The following is a 21,241-nucleotide window of genomic DNA, read 5'->3' on the forward strand; positions in this document are numbered from 1 at the left end:
TCCTCTTCGTTTTATGAATATGATGATGAAATACGTCAAGGATACAGAAAAGAACAGAGAAAAACAACAAACACCCACAAACTCATCACTACCCAGCTTTGGCAAATCTTAACGCTACGCCAAATTTGGTTGAAACCATTTGTGAAAAGAAATTCAACAAGTCTGCGGGAGGCGCAGACTGGAAAGGGGATGAGGAGGCTCTCGGGGTTGCTAAAAACGTTCTATATCTTGATCTGAGCAGTGGTGACACGGTTCGCTGCATGTGCAAAGCCCCAGCAGCGTGTACTTGAGATTAGTTCAGCTTACCCACAGTACCATGCAAATATCACACCTCAGTGTATTCAACAGAAAAGGCAGAAAGGACTTGTAGCGGGAGATGAGCCACTGGGCCCCTTCTCTCCCTGCAAGGTACTTGGACCTGGTGCTCCTCATTCCCACGCATGCCTCTACCCACGTACCAAGCCCGTGTGCATCTATAAGTAAGAGAGAACACTGTTTTGCATGTTCACAACATTGTTATAAGTGGTGTACTTTCAGCAACTTGATTTTCTCACTCAACATCACGTCTTCCGCGTTTACCCATGTTGATAAGTACACCAGGCACCATCTGCCAGCCAGACCCTACCCTTGCCCCACACCACATCCAGCTGCCAGCACCCACACCGAAAGGCCCCACTTTCATATACAGGGCAGGTCAGAAGTGCTGAAGAAATAAGGCTGCCTGGGAGCAGCCCTCAGTGATGGCCAGCAGGAGCTGGCATGAAAAGACAGATGAGGAAACTGAGACACTGGATGGACACTATCTCCCTGAGTGCCTCCATGGGATTCAGCTCCGGTGGCCCCACGGTAACCCACTTGATGACACACTTTTCTTGGTTGTCTTCTCCTCCCTGCCTCACTCCCTGACTCTCCTGTTGATGCTTCCTGGGGTGGCCTCCCAAGTACACGACTTGCCCTTGAATCAGTCTCAGGACATGTTCTTTGGGGAATCCACAATAAGCCAGACCTCAAGTTGTTTATTGCACTGCTTAGTAGTCAAAATTCCAGCAGGAGGTAACTCCTACCATGCTGCAGGCACCTGACTTGTTTCAAATGTCCTTACTGTACACAATGGCACACAGGTGTCAGTTCTTTCAGGTGTACACCTACCTCGACTGGGGTACAGGTATGCGAGTTCCTCCAGGTGATACAAAGACGTCCGGAGCTCAGGTACTCAAGATCCTCTAAGGGTATACCCAGGCCTTCTGGGGTAAGTTTTCTGGGGCTCTGGGGTAAGTTTTCTGGGGCTCAGGTGTGCAAGTTCCTCGAGGCATGGGATGATTGACTATAGTCTGGTCCACATTTGACTTGACTGGGCAGTGAATAATGCTTTTCCAATGTGGTTGTTCCAATCTGCACTCCAATCCACAGTGGGTAAGAGCTCCCACTACTCCACACCCTGGAAGAAGACACCTGCCCCATTCATTCATGCAACAAACACTTGCTAAGACCTACAAAGTCCCATCATAAGTTCATTTCAATCCCCACCATCAGTTTTCAGGGGCAAAATTACTTTCAATGGCAAAAATTGCAATTACTTTTGCACTGAATATTTTGTCCCCATTCTATAGAGAAAAACTGAATCCTAGAAGTTGAGTAACCTAACAAAGGTCACCCACCCAGGAACTAACAGAGCTGAACTTGAATCCAGGGTTGCTGGATTCCTGCTTGCTGCTAGGAGGAGGGGACCAGAGACACTGTTTACTGGGCTCCTGACCAGAGTGTGTCCATGGGCCCCAGAGCTGTAGACTGAGCAGGAAGCCACACCATGATTGACTAGTGATGTCTGCCATGGATGTGGTAGGGAGAGGGTAGTCAGATTGTGAGTTTGCCGTCTCAAACAAGCTCCCACCTGATGGAGAAACCAAGAGTATGAGACGCCGGTCTGAGGTCAAACAGCAAGTTGGTAACAAAACACGGATTCGAACCAGGTCTCCTAATGCCAGGCCAGTCTCGCCCGTGTCCCACATAGCCTGAGCCCAGTGGTTCTCAACTTGGGGGTGATTTTGCCCCCTAGAAGATATTTACCAATGTCTAGAGACATTTTTGGTTGTCACAGCTGAGAAGGCGGTGCTCCTGGCATCCAGTGTGTAGAGGCCAAGAATGCCGCTAAACACCCTACAGTACACGGGACAGCCCCACAAAGACACAGCTGACCCCAAACAACAGTGCCAAGGTCAAGAAATCACTGCCTTAGAAGAGGCTCCGATCAAAACCTAGAAAAAATCCAACCCCTTGCACAGCCCAAAGACTGTCTCACGCAGGCTCTTCTTGCCCCACTGGCTCAGCCGCAGCCACACTAGCCTCCTTTTTGTTTCTTGAACACGCCAAGCCTCCACCGTCCAGGCCTTTGCACATGCTGTTCTTCGCCTACAGAGCTTTCCCCGAGACAGTCAATTGGCAGGGGAGGCCCCTCCTCTCACAGGCCACCCCTTGGACCCATATAAGAGAGGACTTCACCCACTACATAACCACCTGAACCCTGTTACCCTTCACAGACGTCACCCTTATTGGCTGTGCTCTTATCAATTAAGTGTGGATAGGTTTGATCATCTAGTATCCTCTCCCTCACTAAAGTATCAGCTCCTTCAGGGCAGAAGACAGTTTCCTTCATGGTCATCTACACAACACCTGGAACCGAGGCTGGCACACAGCAGGTGCTCAAAAGAGACCATTCTGTGGAGGAAGGATGGGATGGGACAGATGGGGAGAAACTGTGAACGGGCTCCAGAAAGTAAGCCGATGCAAAGCTGGGAGAAGCCACTAGAATAAGAACACCTTTTTAACTCACTGTCTACACCTTTGGGCCTTACTCTGTGCAGGTGCTGTTCCAGACATTTTAATCCGCAAATTCCAGGAGGCAGTCATGATTATGACTATGTCCATTCTACAGAGGAGACTGAGGCCCAGCACTAGAAAGACCTTATCTAAAGCCATATGGCTGATAAGTGAAGGAGCTGGGCCTTGAACCCAGATCGTCTGGCCTGGTAGCATGTCCCCAACACACCCCCATCATGCACCATCAATGAGTAACTGTGGACAATGAACCACATTGGCCTTCAAAACAGGTAGCAGCTGCCCTTGGGGGTGCCCCTGGGGAGCTGCCATCTGCCTGGAACCCACGGCTGCTGCCGCCTGGGGAGGATAAATCTCTCCTTGGAGATAAAAAAAAAAAAGGGCAGAATGAGGCACTGAAGTCACTCCCTGAGACTGAAACACTGGGAACCTAATCTGCTTGGGGAGGGGGTCCAACTGCCCCCAAGGACACCCCTGCCTTGGCTGGGGTGACCTCACCAGACATATGGTGAAACTTGAGAGGGCCAGGGGATGGGCTGGGAGCAAAGGAAAGCGGAGAGTCGGGGGTGAGGGTGGGGAGCTCCAGACCACAGCAAAGACAAAGAAAAGGAGATACCCTGAGGACCCCATCCCCAGCATGATCTGGGTGGCAGAGGGTCAGAAGCAAAGTGTCATGGAATGGCAAGGGCCTTGGAATTAGAGTAATAACAATAAAATCGCTACAATAACAGCACATGTGGGCTTACACAGCCACCCCACATAGCCCAGAGTCCGGGGAGCTCCAAGTTGCCCAATGACCCCTTCAAATGCCCATCTCCTATGCTCCATCCATCCAAGTTTTGGGCATTTATCCTACAGGGAAAAATAAATCTCATAGGTGGCATGAAGCTTTAACTTCAATATCTGATTTATAATTCCATCACTGGTGGTTTAGTTAAATAAATTACCATCCATCTCAACAAGGAATGATCATGCTTAAAAATAGTCTGCAGAAGCCTATTTAGTCACATGGAAAAGGGCTGTTGATATATCCTTAACCAGGAAAACAAAATCAAGTTACAGACAGGTGCATAAAACATAATCTCATTCTTGGTTCAAGTCTCTCTTCCGAATCCTAGAAAAATCAAGTATGAAAGGAAATACTCTAAACTATGTAAGCATGTGGCCAAAATCACTAGCTGTCCCCCAATATCATTTTTGCCTTTTCCTTTAGAAACAGAACTCCAGATTTAAAATCTGGAGGAACTGTATTTCCCAGCACCCCTTGCAGCTAGGTGTGGCCATGCAACTCAGTTCAGGCCAGTACAGCATATGTGGCATGTTATGTGCAACATCTTGGAAGTACCCTCGTGGGTGAGGGGAGGAATGGGTAGGGATTCCCTTCTGCCATTCCCTCTTCCTACTGATTGGATCGCAAATGCGACGGCTGGAAGTGAGGCAGACATCTCGTTCCATGAGGTAGAAGCCACGCGTTGGGGAAGACAGAGCAGCATTCAGCAGGCACTTACAACCCTAGTGCTGGTGCAGCCAACATATCTGCCCCGGCGTGCCTGTATTTACAGAAGAAGGAAATAAACTTTCATCACATTTAGGATACTGTTATTTGGGTTTTATCACAAGCCACTGAACCTAATCCTAACTGACAGAGGGGAGTTCTAAAGAATTTCCATCTTCTTCTTTATTTCCTTTTTCACATTTCTACAATGAACATGCTAGTTTTTTAGCAAAAGTCATTTTTAATATAAATGCTTGTTTTTATTTTTCTGGAGGGGAGGGGTACTAAACACACCAGACTCTCTCTCAGCCACCCCATCGCCCACCCCGATCACCAGGACACCTCCGCTGCGAGGAGCCCCGTCTGCCTTCTCCTCCTTGCGCATGTGGATACCCCTGTGCAGGGGGGCGGTGCCCGCCAGCGGGGACCAAAGCAGGGACCAGGCAGATATGAGACGGAAAGGTTTTCCTTCTGCAGAGGAGCCTCTAAGCTGCTGACCCACCCTCCTTCTCTGTGTTGACTCTGTAAATGGGGGCCCCTGCAAGCTGGCCTGGGGCTTCCACAGCCTGAGCCAGAACACAAGAATGTCCACCACCCAGAGTCCCCAGGCTGAGGTTAAAACCCTTTTCACTATGTTCCCACCAAGCACCCCTTCATCAGGTACGTGCCAGGGGCCAGAAGCAGAGTGCCATTGGCTCAGAACCAACTGGGGCTTTCTCAAAAGGCCCAAATTTTGGATTTGAAACATCCTCTCCAATGATTCAGTCACTGACATACTCTTGAGAAGACCGAGCAGAGACAGTATTTTTTTTACAAAGTCTGACTTACTACTCCTTTACTGCCACAGCACATTACAAAGTCCATCTACACATCTACATCTCATGTCGTTATATAGTCTGCAGCACAAACATATTGCTTTGAATCGTATCTTTAACAGGCTAATTTCTTCCTGTAAGCATACAAATAACCTATAGCTGAGACCTCATGGGAGCATACCAAGGCACCACCCACCCCGGGGCCTTTGCACCTGCTGTTCCCTTTGCCTGGAAGAGTCTTTCTCCAGGTATCTACAGGGCCCCACCCGCAATTCATTCCTGTATCCATCTGTTCTCACAGTGCTAATAAAGACATATCCAAGACTGGGTACTTTATAAAGGAAAGAGGTTTAATTGACTCACAGTTCCACATGGCTGGGGAGGCCTCACAATCATGGCAGAAGGCAAATGAGGAGCAAAGTCACACCTTACATGGTAGTAGGCTAGAGGGTGTGTGGAAGGGAACTTCCCTTTATAATACCATCAGATCACATGAGACTTACTATCAAGAGAACAGCATAGGAAAGACCTGCCCCATGATTCAATTACCTCCCACCAGGTCCCTCCCATGACATGTGGGAATTATGGGAGCTACAATTCAAGACAAGATTTGGGTGGGGACACAGCCAAACCCTATCAATTCCCATCTAGAATCAAATGCCAGTTCTTCTGCGGCCTTCCCCCACTGCCCCATTTGAAACAGACACCCATTCCCCTGCATGCTCTATCTCATCCTCCTCCATCTCCCCCAGTACTGCCCTCCACCTGCACTGGACTGTTTCTTCACCTGTGGTTCCTCCATTCCCTACAATGCCAGTCCCAGGAGGGTGGTGGCTTGTTTGAACAGCATCTACCCGCTGGACCTAGAACAGTGCTGAAAACAGAGCAGACGCTCAGTAACAATGGATTCAGCAGCTGTTTATCCTGAGTGACAACCCCACGAGGTATGCTGTCTGCATCCCCTTTTTAGGAAAGAGGAAAACAGGGCATGAATCACATGATAGGCTCTGGAGTCGGCCCAGCCTGGCACCTCAGTTGCCTCATCTAGAAAATCTGTGTAATGGAGCCTCACCTTGCAAGTTGCTGACATGATGATTAAATCTGACACTGCTTGTAAACAGGTTGTTGCCTCTGCCCCACTGTGGGAGCCCCCAACCCCCAGGATCCAGCCAGGCTGACAGGAAGTGCCCAGTAAGTCCTCAATAAATGACCAGTGAAGGGGTGGGCACTTTTAATTCCACATAGCCCCTGGACCAGCTGAGGGCAGGGCCCTTCCCTGGGCACACGTCCTTGGTACCATTCCTTGGACCTACAGAAACACTGGAGGCCTTTAAAAGTATGTGCATTGGCTTCAAATACAAAAAGAAAACTGCACTGTCAAAGTGATGAAATCTTGATTTAAATGTCTACAAAATTAAGGACCAATCAGCTCTGCCCATGGGCGTGGGTGCATCTTAGCAGATCTACCATGACGGAGCCTTGAGGGGATTCCCCAGATGCAACAGACCCTGAGGCAAGAAGTGAAGCACAAGTAGCTTATTTGGGAGGTGGGAGGTGGGAGGTGGGAGGTGGGAGGTGGTCCCAGGAAACACCAGCAGGGAAGCAGAATCAAGAAGGGAAGGCAGCCCACGGAGGGGATGAGACCAAGCAAGTTACCATCGCGAGGCACCAGATAGACCGTGTCGAACGCACACCGTGGGGCCACCCCCAGGGAGGGAGGAGGCCGGGGAGTCTGTACTCCAGTCCTATCCATCACTAGTTTAAGGGCAGTGGGGGTGACTCTGGTACTCCCCATCTTCCCTGAAAGTGACAGAGCAGCTCAGAGCAGACAAAGCCATCAGGCAGAGGAGCGCAGGTGCTGGCAGTGGAGCATCCATCTGGTGTGCCCTGGAGCAGCTGAGGTGTCACAATGCAGCCTCAAAAAGAAAGGCCGTCTAGGGCCCCCGAGCATGGTGGGTTAAAGGCTGGGCTCTGCAGCACCACACAGGCCAGGCACCCCAGCAGCTGCTCTACTAATACACACCAGGATGGCCTCGCTGCCTGTTAAAACACCAAAACACTTCTGAGCTGATGGGAAAACCTCTACACAAGCATTGCTGAAGGTCAGAGGAGGTCGCTGCGGAACCACAGGCAGTCCTGGGTCAGACGTGGAGGCAGGTTTCATGTCCAGGCTGCATCTGCTGGGAACCCACACACGCTCCCCTGCGGAGGCCAAAGACATGGCCGGCATGCCACCTCCTTCCTCCTCCCATGCCTCAACTCTCAGAAGCCCTCCCTTCCCTTAGAAACTCTCCCTTCTTCATGCCAGAAAGGCACTGTATCTCCCAAACAAGCAGTATGTGAGAGTGGGTGAGGCTCAAAGGCTAGAACCAGCCACCTGGTTCAAATCCCACCCCTGCCACCTACTGCTCTGTGACCTAGACAGCTGACTCCACCTCCCTGGGCCTCATCTGTAACATAGATGGGAACCATAAAACTACTGAAATCACAGGCTATTGTGAGGCTGATATGAAATACAGCAGGCAGGCCAGGCACAGTGGCTCACCCCTGTAATCCCAGCACTTTGGGAGGCTGAGATGGGTCGATCACCTGAGGCTGGAGTTTGAGACCTGCCTTGCCAACATGGTGAAACCCTGTCTCTACTAAAAATACAAAAATTAGCCAGGCGTGGTGGTTCACACCTATAATTCCAGCTACTCAGGAGGCTGAGACAGGAGAATCACTTGAACCCAGGAGGCGGAGGTTGCAGGGAGCTGAAATCACGCTACTGCACTCCAGCCTGGGTGATACAGCAAGCCTCCATCTCAAAAAAAAATACTTCAGGCAAAGCATGTAAGTGGGCTCAAATCCCAGCTCTGCTGCTTACAAGCTGTAAGACCTGAAGTAAATCATTTATTCTCTCTACCTCCATTTCCTCCTCTGTAACAGGGAGATAAAATGAGTAGCCAGCATTACAATGAGAATTACAGAAGCCAACACACCTAACAAGGACTTGAATGGTGCCTGGTGCACAGTAGGTGCTCAAAAAATATTAGCTATTATTGGCCGGGCACAGTAGCTCACGCCTGTAATCCTAGCACTGTGAGAGGCTGGGGCAGGTTGATTGCTTGAACCCAGGAATTCAAGTAATCAATCAGCATGGCAAAATCCCATCTCTACTAAAAATGCCCCCCCCCCCAAAAAAAAAAATTTGCCAGATGTGGTGGCGTGTGCCCGCAGTCCCAGCTACTCGGGAGGCTGAGGTGAGAGGATCACTTCAGCCCAGGAGGCGGAGGTTGCGGTGAGCCAAGATCCCGCCACTGTGCTTCGGCCCAGACAACAAAGCAAGACCTTGCCTCCAAAAAAAAAGAAAAAAAAAAAAAAGGAAAGAAAAAAGCATTGGCTATTATCGTCTCCCCATCTTGAGTTTCCAGAGTGTCTTCAGGGAGTCCAAGCCCTGATACAGACAGACAGACAGAACCGAAGGAAACCCGGAATTGGACCATCCACAACCGTAGGGCTTCTACACGCACCAACCACGCTCACATTTATCCCACACTATTTTTACTTATTGTTATTAGTTTTTTCCATCCTGCAAACAGCTCTGTTATTATAGACCGCCTGCTTCCGAGCCTCCTGCGGTGCGATGAGAAAGGGAAGGCTTTATAAACTGCAGAGCCCCTACATCCTCATCACCGCCAGCACACCCTCGGTTCTGCCCCATCCTCCTCGTTGACTGCCAACCACGTGACCTCAGCAAGTCACCGCACCTCTGAGTCAATTTCCTGGTCCAAACAAAAAAGCGGGGGAGGGGTAGTTGTTGAGGTTTAAGTGAAATGATGCAGGTGAACACTTCGTAACTGCAAAGACTTCCTGGAAAAAGTGGCAGAGAGGCTGAACCAGGAGAGGCAGGCTGGACTAGGCGAGGAGGCAAAGTTGCTTACGATGATATTCTAGGGGGACAAGCCCTCTCTTGAGTACCACCTATCCCAGCAAGTGTTAATCAGGGCCCACTGTGCACCAGGCACCGAGTTGGGTGCTGGAGACACAGATATAAGCCATGACCCCGCCACGGAAGGGCTTATGCATCCTTACATTCGCCTGTTTAGCCAGCAAATACTCACTGTTCACCTATTACATGCCAGGCACTATGCTAAGAGCCAATGACACATCAGTAAATGAACAAATCAGACGAACTCCCCACCTTCACAAAGCAGTGGCAGAGACAGACTATACACTGATTTTAAAATAAAGTGGCAGGTAGGAATGATTGCTACAAAGAAAAATCAAGCAGGGTGAGAAAACAGAGAAGGATAGGGTGGGAACGCTATTTCAAGGCGATGTTCACAGAAAGCTGTTCTGAGAAGATGGCATTTGAGCAGACACAGGGAGCAAGCGGCGTTGCATGTATCTGAGGATATGGCATCACGGGCAGGGTCAACAGCTAGGGCAAAGGCCCCAAGGCACGTGCAGTCTTTCCAAGACAAGCCTGTCTCAACTGTCTATCCCTGCTCTGTTTTCCTCACAGCACCTGTCACCATGGACGTTATGAGTGTTCATTATCAGTCTATCATCCATCTAGCCCACCTAAGTGTCACCTCCAGGAGGGCAAGGACGTATGTCTGTCTAGGTCACTGTGGTATCCCAGAGCCTAGGACTGGACCTAACACACAGCTGACCCTTGAAAAGGATGTGTTTAATTGATGAGCCAATCAAACACCTAGAGTAGACTACTCCCATCCCCACTCAGCTTCTAGGCCCTGGTAAAAGGCCCCCAGTTCTCACCCCGCCCCGCCCTGTTCCCCACCACGATGGGGGAGGAAGTTGATGGAAAAAACAAGTTGCAACAACCTGTCACGAAGAGGCCTGATGCAACAGTGCGGGGAGGTGGTGGGGAGCACAGAGAGGAACCCAGTGCTGAGGGGCTGGGGCCCGGCCCACAGTCTTCCCTGAATCCACCAACAACCCACCCTTCCCTCGACGGAGGCTTATGCGGCGCCTCCCCCACATGATGGGGCTATCTCATGGGCCTCAAACGGGTGACTCACGGGCATGGCTCACTTGGCCTGCAGAGGGCTTTGAGAAACTTGGGCCTAAGTCTGAATATCAGATTTCCCATTAAAATCCCAATTCCCAGCTTCTTCTGAAAAAACTGACACATGGGTCTCAAATGCCCACAGGGCTGCAGGTGCTGTAAAGCAGAGTGACAGCCCTCACCTTCACCCAGGACAAGTGCTCCCCGATTTCCCACTACCCAACTGCTGCTGTGCCCTGGGAGCACCTGAGTGTCAGACCTCTGTCCTAGACACAGGCAAGGCAAACCTGAAACCTGCTGCTTCGCCTTTACCCTCACCCAGGGCAGACATCGCTAATGGAGCACAGATCTTTTTCCTGCTGAGTCTTCTCCATGCCGTTCAGAATTTATCTCCCTTCGCTGTTGTCAGAAATGGTCTAAAATCCTTCCCATTCAAACCCCAGCTTCTCCCCACTCCTTTGGGCCCCTCAGTTGTTGGTTTTTCTCCTGAAGAATGGGCTCATCAGAGTGGGAGTCTAGCAGATTCTCAACCACGGTACCTTGACAATTAAGCAGATAGTTCTTCGCTGGGAGGGATGTCCTGCGTATTATTAGACACTCAGCAGCTTCTCTGCCTTCTACCCTCTAGATGCAAATAACTACCCTTCTCTCCTCAGTTGTGACAAAAATGTCTCCAGACATTGCCCATGCCCCCTGGGACAAAATCAACTACTGCATTATAGCAGAGCTAAGCAAAGGCACTCTAGACAGAGCTAATAATAACCAGTATTTTGGGTTCAAATACTGGTTTGGTCATTTGCTGGCTGTGTGACTTTAGACAGCCTATCTGTGCCTCAGCTTCCCTCTCTGTGAAATGGGGATATAAAATGATACCTGATAGCTAATGGTGTGACATTTCTTTCTATTTGTTTTTCTTTTTTTTTTTTTTTTTTTTTTTTGAGACTGAGTCTTGCTCTGTCACCCAGGCTGGAGTACAGTGACACAATCTCGGCTCACTGCAATCTCCACCTCCTGGGTTCAAGCGATTCTCCTGCCCCAGCCTCCCAAGTAGCTGAGATTACAGGCGCACACTATCACGCCCGGCTAACTTTTGTATTTTTGGTAGAGACAGGATTTCACTATGTTGGCCAGGCTAGTCTCAAACTCCTGAGCTCAGGTGATCCACCTGCGTCGGCCTCCCAAACTGCTGGGATTACAGGCGTGAGCCACCACACCTGGCTGATATGAAGTTTCTTTCTGAGGTAATGAAATAGTCCTAAAATTAGATGGTGGTACCACTCTATGAATATACTGAAAACCATTCAACTGTACACCTCAAATGGGCAAACTGTATGGTGGTCCATGAAATAATAGATACCTGCGTCACAGAGGCGTGGTAAGAATTTGATGGGCTAGGATAAAATGCACTAGGAAGCAGCGTACAAGCCTTAGCCCTTATTGTCAGCACCAGCCCTTGCCCATCTGGGGCCTGCATGTGTGGCTGGAAGGAAAAGTCTCAAGTGACGGAGACAGTGCTGGCTGGGAAAAGGCCCTGCTTTGGGTGGCATTTCCCACCAGAATGTCCTGGACAAAGAAAACCAAGTCACTCGTGGCCCCAGGATGCAGGGCGGGGCAGCTGGACGTCCTGGGGTCCCTGTGCCTGTCTGCAGCAGGACAATGAGTGGAATGCGGTCTCCTCTCCATGGGGCTGACACTTGACATCTGAAGACAATGACTTTTAAGAGGTTTTTGTTTTTTCCTCGGTCCAGCTCTTTTTTTCCATGTCCCCAAACAATTGTTCCTGGGGCTGGAGGGCGAGCAGTGCCCCCCTTAGCTGGTGAAGGATTGTATTTGCGGAGTCAGGAAACAATGCACAAAAGTGAGAGAATGTAAAAACAGTGGCATTCAGGGGTCGGGGCTGGGCTGGGCTGGGGGCGGTGCAGCCATGGAAGTTTCCTCCCATTGATGTTTCCCAGCACCTGGTTGGGCCCCAGGGAGGGAATTCTGGCAAAAGAAGGGCCAGTCTTAAGAGCACAGACACTCGCTGCTTGGCTGCAGCTTGGGGTCTTCAGTTTAGGGCGTGTCAACTATGTACCCAATGCTTCCCACGACTGCCTCATCCTAGACAATCTCATCTCCATTTTACAAAAAAAAAGGAGACCGAGGTTCTCAGTGGCTGAAGTGGCAGCCTCAGAGCATGCAGCTAAGCAAACAGAGCTGGCCTCTGACCTTGGGGCCATCAGAGTCCAGGCTCTGACTTTCTGCCACATCCACTCTGACCTTCTCTTTCGATCTCAGCTTTCCTGACCACCTGTGATGGGGCCACTCACTTCCCACCTGTGATGGGGCCACGTCATTAAAGCTGTGAGCCCCAAGCTCCACAAGGGAAGAAACCTCTGTCCCCGGGGCCCAATACAGTGCCAGACCTTCTGGTCCAACATGAAGGGAGGGGGTACTTGCAGCAGAGAAGGGACCCAGAGCTTGCAGACATCAGAGGACACTCGGAGAGGCCCCACCAGCTTTTGACTACTGTGGTGGGCTGAATAATAATCCCTCGAAGACATCCACATCCTAATCCACGGAACCCGTGAATACGTCACCTTCCACGGCAAAAGGGACTCTGCAGATGCGATCAAGGGAAGGATCTTGGAATGCATGGATTATCCTGGGCTATCCAGGTATGCCCAATAGAATCACAAGGATCCTTCAAAGGAAAAGAGGTGCTGGGTGTGGTGGCTCAAGCCTAAAATCCCAGTACTTTGGGAGGCCAAGGTGGGTGGATCGCTTGAAGTGAGGATTTTAAGACAAGCCTGGTGAACACAGTGAAAACTCATCTCTAGTAAAAATCAAAAAATTAGAAAGATGTGGTGGTGTGCACCTGTGGTCCCAGCTCTTAGAAAGCTGAGGCATGAGAGTCACTTGAACCCAAGAGGCAGAGGCTGCAGTGAGCCGAGACAGCACCACTGAACTCCAACCTGGGAGACACAGCAAGACTCTGTCTCAAAAAAAAAAAAAAAAAAAAGGAAAGGAGAGAGGCAAGAAAGTGAGTGTCAGGGGTCACAGGAAGATTGGAAGATGCCATATGCTGCTGACTGGGACATGGATGGAGCCACAAGCCAAGGAATGCAGGGGCCTCTGGAAGCCAGAAAAGGCAAGGAAACAGATTCTCCCCAGACCCGCCAGAAGGAGCACAGCCCTGCTGGCACCTTGATTTCAGGCCCGTAAGACCCAGTTCAAACTCCTGACCTCCAGAACTGTAAGATAATACAACTGTGCTGTTTTAAGCCACCAAATATACGGCGACTTATTACAGAAGTCACAAGAAACTAATACGACTGCTAGCTCAAAACATGTACATAAAAGAAAAGCAAACCTCTTGTATCTCCACTAGTCATGGCCAAACCCAATCCTAATATGCTGTTATTATGATCACTACAAAATAGATCTTATCCCACAGTCTAGCTGTACGTTTCATACATTACTTGGCATATGTTTGGTAAGCTACAAAATGCTTTCTTTCTCCACCCACAAGTCTCTACAAACAAATATTCATTAAGGACAGATGGTCTAATAACAATAATTAACATACTAATTATAACAACATCAAATATCCTTCATTATTCAGATCTCTTCAGTTCCTCTTCAGAAAGCAAGAAGCCATTCAGTAAGATCAGATGAGGGAAACCTTGGGATGCTAAGCTGTCAGAACTAGATAATGCCTGCATTTCCAACGGAGTGTGGACACGGCAACCAGCCGCATCACGTTTAGTGCTTACTGCATGCCAATGCTGGGGTACAGGAGGAAGCGACTCCAACACCCCCATTTCACAGTCAAGGAAACACAGTTATTTGTTCAAAGTCATGCAGAGAAGGAGGACGGAGCCAGATCTGAGCGCAGGCCCAAGGGGCTTCAGAGACAAGTCTCTTTCCCATGGGACTATACTGCTTCTGCAGTTCAAAAATTGGGAGAATTTAATTAGGGGAAGGAGAACAGTGTAGCCTCACGGGAGGTCCAGGAGTTGGGAGGCCTAGAGCAGGGGTCCTAAGCCCTGGGCCGTGCCGGGCCGCACAGCAGGAGGTGAGCAGCAGCCCAGCGAGCACAGTTGCATCTGTATTTAGAGCCACTCCCCACCACGCACATGACCACCTGAGCTCCACCTCCTGTCACATCAGCGGTGGCATTAGATTTTCACAGGAGCACAAACCCTGTTGCAAACTGCACATTCGGGGATCTAGGCTGCACGCTCCTTATGAGAATCTCATGCCTGATGATCTGTCACGGTCTCCCATCACCCCCAGATGGGAAAACAAGCTCAGGGCTCCCACTGATTCTACATTACGGTGAGTTGCATAATTATTTCATTATACGTTACAATATTACAGTAACAGAAATAAAGTGCACAACAAATGTAAGGCACTAGAATCATGTCGAAACCATCCCTTCCCCACCCCTAGGTCCGTGGAAAAAAATGTCTTCCATGAAACCTGTCCCTGGTGCCAAAAAGGCTGGAGACCGCTGGCCTAAATCACTTAGGCATCCCTGGGATGACACCAAGGGATCCTCACAAAATGCAAATGTGCTCGCCCACTGCCCTGCCCAGCCCATCAGCAGCTCCCCACAACTCTCAGAACTCCCTCCGGAAGGACTCTCCAGGGCCTGACCTCAGCCCCCACCAAGCTGTGCTGCAGCCAGCCCTGCCTCCAGGCCCCTCAGCTGTTCCCCAAATACCCAGCTTGCTCCCTCCACCTGCAACACTCATCTCCCTCCTGCCAGCTGCTTAAAGTCTCACATTCCCTGCCCTCCCCAGTCAGGTCCAAGGTCAGTCGGGGTCCAGGAAACCTATGCTCAGGCTCCAATACTCAGTGCCACCAAAGCTATAACTTAACCTTGATGTACGAGATGATTCCATTAAGAGCAGGCTTGCCCACCAGCCTGAGACCTCTCAGAGGTCCCACTTAGTCCCAGTTTCTGTCTTCTTTCATGTATGCTCATTTTTGGTGAGTGACTGGATGGATAGGCAGAGGGAAGGAGACCCCTTTCTCTGGGGCGGGTTCCTCACCTGCAGAAGAGACACTGTGTAATAACACCACCGACTTCATGATTACCATGAGGACTACAAGAAATGCTGCAAACTAGCTGGAGGAGATTTCGGATGACTGCTTCCTCCTCTCTGGGCCTCAGTTTCCCCATCTGCACAGTGTCCACCTGCTGATCCGGCTGCCAAACGTGGCCCTGCCACAGACTCGCTGTGGGACGCTGGGGAAGCTGCTCCCATGCTGTTCCCTATTCTGTAAAATGGGGAACAGTGTGAGATGAGATGGTCCCAAAGGGCTCCCCAGCTGTGGGGCTAGGAGGTCAGGCCCACGTATTCTAACCACCCCAACTCCCTGCCTTCCAGCCAGACCAGTGACAACCAGCCCCACCACAGACTATGACAGGTCACCAGGGATTCTGCCAGGGAGTCTTTTAACGGCTCCTTCCCTGGGGCACCTGACTATGGGACAGAGCCCCCAAGGAGGGAAGGGAGAAGAGGTGACGAGAGAGGCATGGAGAAGCCCCCTCAAACAAGGGCCCGGAACAGGGGATGGCTGAGAGCTGGAGGGTGGAGTTTCTGGCATCAGACAAGCTGGTTCAAGTCCCCACTTGTCAGCAGGGGATGGCACACGAGCCTCTGAACCTCAGTTTCCACCTAACTCAGAAGAGGAAACAGATAACAAACCCCAATTTCAGAGTTGCACCAGAGTGAAATGCCAACAATTATGTTACCATCACTGATGGTGTGCTTATCTGTCAGTGCATCGAGATAAAAGAACCTCCCTCCAACATACACAGACCACACTGTACTTTCCTGACATTTCCCCGGAACCGTGTGTCTCCCTCCACTGCAGCCCCACCGCCTAGTCTGCCCTTCCTAGGTCACCCTAGGCTGTTTCCTACCTCAGGGCCTTTGCACGTGCTGTCCCCACTCCATCATCACAGCACAGGATGCTCAAATGTCACCTCAGTGGAGCGCCTCCCCGACCGTCCTGCCTGAAGTAGCCTCCCTCAAGCCCCAAGTCACCCCCCCAAGTCACCCCCTACCATGACAGCCTGTTTTAATTCCCTGTAAAGCAGGTAGCACAATCAAAGTGCTGTTCTGTGCATTTCACTAATTTAGAGGACTCCTCTCTCTGCACTGCCAGCTCCTTGAGGGCGGGGATCTCTGGCTGGCTGGTTCCTGCTGAATCCACAGCACAGGGTGAGGCAGACACAAGATGCTGAAGAAATACTGGCTAAGAGAGGAAAGGAGGGGAAGTTCCATAAGCCTACAAGCTTCCATTTCTCCATCCGTAACACAGGATAAGAGCCTCTATCTCTTGGGGTTCTTTTGAGGATTCAAGGAAAACATCACCCAGAACATAAAGTACTTAGCACAGAGAATGGAACACAATTAAAAACTCAAATTTTAAAAATCACAAATATCCATCAACGGGAGAATGGATGAACAAATCGTGGTGTCTTCACACAACAGAATACAATTCGCAATCTAAAGAAAACTGCTAATACATGCAGCAAATTGGACGCATCTCAAAAACATGGCCCGAGAAAAAGAAGCCAGACACAAAAGGGTGCAACCTGTGGGATTCCACATCTACAAAGTTCAAAAACTGGCAAGACCCTTCTTTGATGACAGAGGTTAGAAAAGTCATCACTTGGCCAGGCGCGGTGGCTCACCCCTGTAATACCAGCACTTTGGGAGGCCAAGACAGGCAATCACTTGAGCTCAGGAGTTCGAGACCAGCCTGGCCAATGTAATGAAACTCCATCTCTGCTAAAAAATAAAATAAAATAAAATAAAATAAAAATAAAAATAAATTAGCCAGACGTGGTGGCTACTTGGGAGGCTGAGGCAGGAGAATCACCTGAACACAGGAGATGGAGGTTGCAGTGAGCTGAGATCGTGCCACTGCACTCCAGCCTGGGAGACAGAGCAACACTGTCTAAAAAAAAAAAAAAAGAAAAGAAAAGAAAAATTTTCACTCAAGGCTGGGTAATGACTGGCAAGGGGCTCAAGGAGCCCCTGGAGGCAAAGAATGTTCTAGATCTTCACCTGGTGGTGATGCAGAGGTAATCACTGATGAACTGTGCACTTAAGCTTGCACGCATCACAGTATGTAACTATAGTGCAACAGAAACTATTCCCATTTTTTCCCACAAAGCATTTAAAAGGAGATTGTCACCGTCCACCCTGATTTGTCTACTGTCCACGCATGGGTTGTTCCGCCTCAATTCCTGAGGGCCAATACATCATTCTGGCTTCAAGCAGAGCCAGATCCCACCCCCATTCCTTCTACCACTATGCATCCATGAGGCCCTGGCTTCAGTGAGGCCCGCTGCCAAAGAGATCAGCCTCCCTCCACACATACCCTCTCGCTGCCTCCCAGCCCTGCTTCTCAGAAGATTTGGGAACAGGAAGCCTGTATCTGTTCTCAGGTTCTCAATCAAAGAGGCTGGAGGTGGTTGCATGGGGGAGGGGAGGCAGGGGGGCTTCCCTGCATGGGGGAGGGGAGGCAGGGGGGCTTCCCCGAGTAATGAGACATGCCTCGAATCCTAAGGGGATCCTCTCCGGGTGTGTGACAGGTGTCCCAAGCCCACCACAGGCACAGGGACATGCACAAACATCTGCTTAACAGTCATCAAGGGGGCATCTCTAGGAGCCCCGGCACCCACCAGGCAGGGGGCCAGCCTTGAACATCAAAGAGCTGAGCCCTTGCACGTTGCCTTTCTGCTTAAAACCCTTCAACAAAGGCTACGCTGTCAGAAGGAACCCACACTCCGTGACCTCACCTCAACAAAGGCTGTGCTGTCAGAATGAACCCACACTCCATGACCTCACTTCCTACCTGACTCCCTTCTCCCTCATTTCCTCCCACGCTGGCCCCCTTGAAGTTGCAGAAACACATGAGACAGGCTCTGGCCACAGGGTGTTTGCACTGGCTGTCCCCTCTGCCTGGAACGCCCGTCACCAGGTACTCAGATGACTCATTCACTCTGCTCCTTCAGGTCTCTGCTCAAAGGTCACCTCCTCAGTGAAGCCCGCCCTGACCACCCTACTAAAGACTGCCACATCCTCCAGCAGCCCAGCCCTCTAACTTGGCTTCATGTTTTTCCATAGCACTTATCACCTGAGAACAAGACACATTTTCCTTGCTGACACCCTCATTGTCTGTCTTCGCTGCCCACATGGTAAGGGGGAGGGCTTTTGTCTATATTGTGCACTGCTGCAGCCTGGACACCCCATACACAGCAGGTGCTCCACAAATCACTTGCAGACCCAAGGAGGTAAACTTGAGGTTTATCACGGAATAGACTTCCTACAACTTTCTGCAGAATTTCAATTGCTACAAATATGTGCTATCTTTACCAATTAAAAAGCACAAGTAGAAATCTGGTTTTAAAAGCTAGGTGGGAGCCATCTTGGGTCCACGAGTCCAATGCCCAGGAAGTGGGCATAAGAATTACCTGTCAAGCTTTTCAAAAAATACATTTTGCCCAGGAGGTATACCAGGAAATGCTAGTCTGACGCAAGAGGTCTGGAAAAGCCAGGGAATCTGCTTTTTTTCAAAGCTTCCAGATAACCCTGAAGGGCTCCAGGAAGTACATGCACCCGATAGTGGGCAGAAGGGCAGGGAAGGCAGCTCAGAGGAGGTCAGGGAGGACCCTGTGCATGACCTTGACAAACAGGCAAGATCTGGCCAGTCAGGCACTGTGGCTCACACCTGTAATCCCAGCACTTTGGGAGGCCGAGGAGGGTGGATCACCTGAGATCAGGGGTTCGAGATCAGCCTGGCCAACATGGCAAACCCCCATCTCTACTAAAAATACAAAAATTAGTCAAGCATGGTGGTACGCGCCTGTAATCCCAGCTACTCAGGAGGCTGAGACAGGAGAACCACTTGAACCTGGGAGGCAGACATTGCAGTGAGCCAAGATCACTCCACTACGCTCCAGCTTGGGCAACAAAGTGAGACTACATCTCAAAAAAACAAAGGCAAACAAACAAAAACTCCGGCCACACAGAAGTGAAGAAGGAAGGGACACTGGAGTCCCAGATCTGCAAACCTTCGGAGTCACAAGGCAACCCCTGGCAGCCCCTAATCCCTGACCTCTCAGGCTACAGCAAGCGTCGGAACCACCTTGGGCACTGAGAGGAAAGGCCGATGCCTGGGCCGTGAAGACGGAGAGGCTCCAGTGCCGTGTGACAGGGAGAAGCCTGGGCATCCGCGCTGTTAATGTGCTCTCCCAGGTGCTGCAGTGGGGCACCAGATTTAGAAAGTGCTGCTTGTATCTTCTGCTCTGAGTATGTACAGTTGCCTTTCATCAGGAAAATCAATAAACTCACAGGAGGAAAACTGGAAATCACACATTCCAACAGCACCCGCTGTCAATATTTCAGCATGTCACCTTCCACGGCGTCTCCCGCACAGTTTCGAGGCACAGCTATCATCACAGGTTGCACATGCTTTCGCATGTCACCTTTCTGTGGGTCCCCAGAGGCTGAGGAAATGGGTGTGGCTCATGTCCCTAGCCATGTCCCCATCCGACCTTTCGGTCGTTGCTGATTTTGAGTGCTCACAGTGGTGTCTCAATGAGCATCCTGATACATAAAAGTATCTGGGGTTTTTTCCCCCACTCCGTGCTGTGGATTTTTTTTTCAGCAGTGGAATCCCCTGCAATGGGGAATCACTGTTTGGGAGGCTCCTGCTGTCTCTGCTAAGTGTTTCACCAAAGAGTTTGCACCAATGTATTGCTCTAAAATGATGCCAACAGCAACAAGTTCTGGCCGGACGCGGTGGCTCAGGCCTGTAATCCCAGTGCTTTGGGAGGTCAAGGTGGGAGGACTGCCTGAGCTGAGGAGTTCAAGACCAGCCTGGCCAACATGGTGAAACCCCATCTCTACTAAAAGTACAAATTTAGCCAGGTGTGGTGGTCCACGCTTATAACCCCAGCTACTCGGGAGGCCGAGGCAGGAGAATCGCTTGAACACAGGAGGCAGAGGTGGCAGTGAGCCCAGATCGCGCCACTGCACTCCAGCCTGGGCGACAAGAGTGAAACTCCATCTCAAAAACAAACAAACGAAACAAAGACAAATTCAAGCCTTATCAGCCGCGCAGCCCCATCACTGTGCAGAGGAGGAGCCCAATGCCCAGCTAATGCTCATTAAGAATTCCTGCATGCTGGACACTCTTCCAAGTGCTTTCTCAACAGAAACCCATAAATTCTCACCACAGCCCTGTGGGCAGGGTGTGATGCCACGCACCAGCATGGAGGAAGCACTTGGCAAGCGTGTTTTGCTATTATTATTATTACTTGCATTTGATTTTCCTCTAAAAATGATGTGTCTAGGCTGGGCACTGTGGCTCACACCTACAACTCCAGCACTTTGGGAGGCCAAGGAGGGCAAACCACCTGAGGTCAGGAGTTCGAGACCAGCCTAGCCAACATGGTGAAATCCCATCTATACTAAAAATAAAAAACATTAGCTAGGCATGGCGGCACATGCCTGTAGCCCCAGCTACTCGGGAAGCTGAGGCAAGAGAATTGCTTGAACCTGGGAGGCAGAGGTTGCAGTGAGCTAAGATGGAGCCACTGCACTCCAGCCTGGTGACAGAGCAAGACTTTCTCTAAATAAATAAATACATAAAAATGATGTGTCCAGCCATATCACTGAGCAAAACTGGGGTTCCAGAAAGCTGGACCAGGTTTCTCGGGTGGCAAAGGTATGACCCAGCCGGGTGCCCATACCCCCAAGAAGGCTCAGGTGCGCAGCCCGTAGTAGCCCTGTTTCTGGTGGGTCAGGCCAGCCGTTGTCCCTGTGACACTGGGTGAGTTGTGCCACGGCCATGGCTGGACCCCACCTGCAGAAGAGATGCCCCAGCAGTGCCATAGGAGGACAGCACCCCAATGCCCCAAATACTGCCCCAGCAACTGACCACGGGACACAGACCCAGCAGTTTCCTTTTTCTATTTGCGGAACTTCCCACCGTGGCAAGCTGAAAAGGAAGTCGGCAGCTCAGCGGGAGGAAAGGCGACAGTACACAGATCGCTTCGTGTCTGCTGAG

General features: G+C 50.5%; 1 protein-coding gene across 3 annotated transcripts in view; it reads right to left on the reverse strand.

Annotated features, from left to right (window-relative positions):
- PREX1 (phosphatidylinositol-3,4,5-trisphosphate dependent Rac exchange factor 1) overlaps window positions 1-21,241 on the reverse strand; it is a 201,073-nt gene that overhangs the window by 125,637 nt on the left and 54,195 nt on the right. Inside the window, exon 1 of one of the 3 annotated variants that reach the window (XM_074406635.1) lies at window positions 10,699-10,709. The exons of the other annotated variants lie outside the window; for them this stretch is intronic. The gene's annotated coding sequence lies outside the window, so the exon portion shown is untranslated. Of the gene's footprint in view, window positions 1-10,698; window positions 10,710-21,241 lie in introns of those variants that run through there. 3 annotated transcript variants of the gene reach the window in all.

Source organism: Saimiri boliviensis, chromosome 9 (assembly GCF_048565385.1).
Source record: "Saimiri boliviensis isolate mSaiBol1 chromosome 9, mSaiBol1.pri, whole genome shotgun sequence".
Classification (NCBI taxonomy): domain Eukaryota; kingdom Metazoa; phylum Chordata; class Mammalia; order Primates; family Cebidae; genus Saimiri; species Saimiri boliviensis.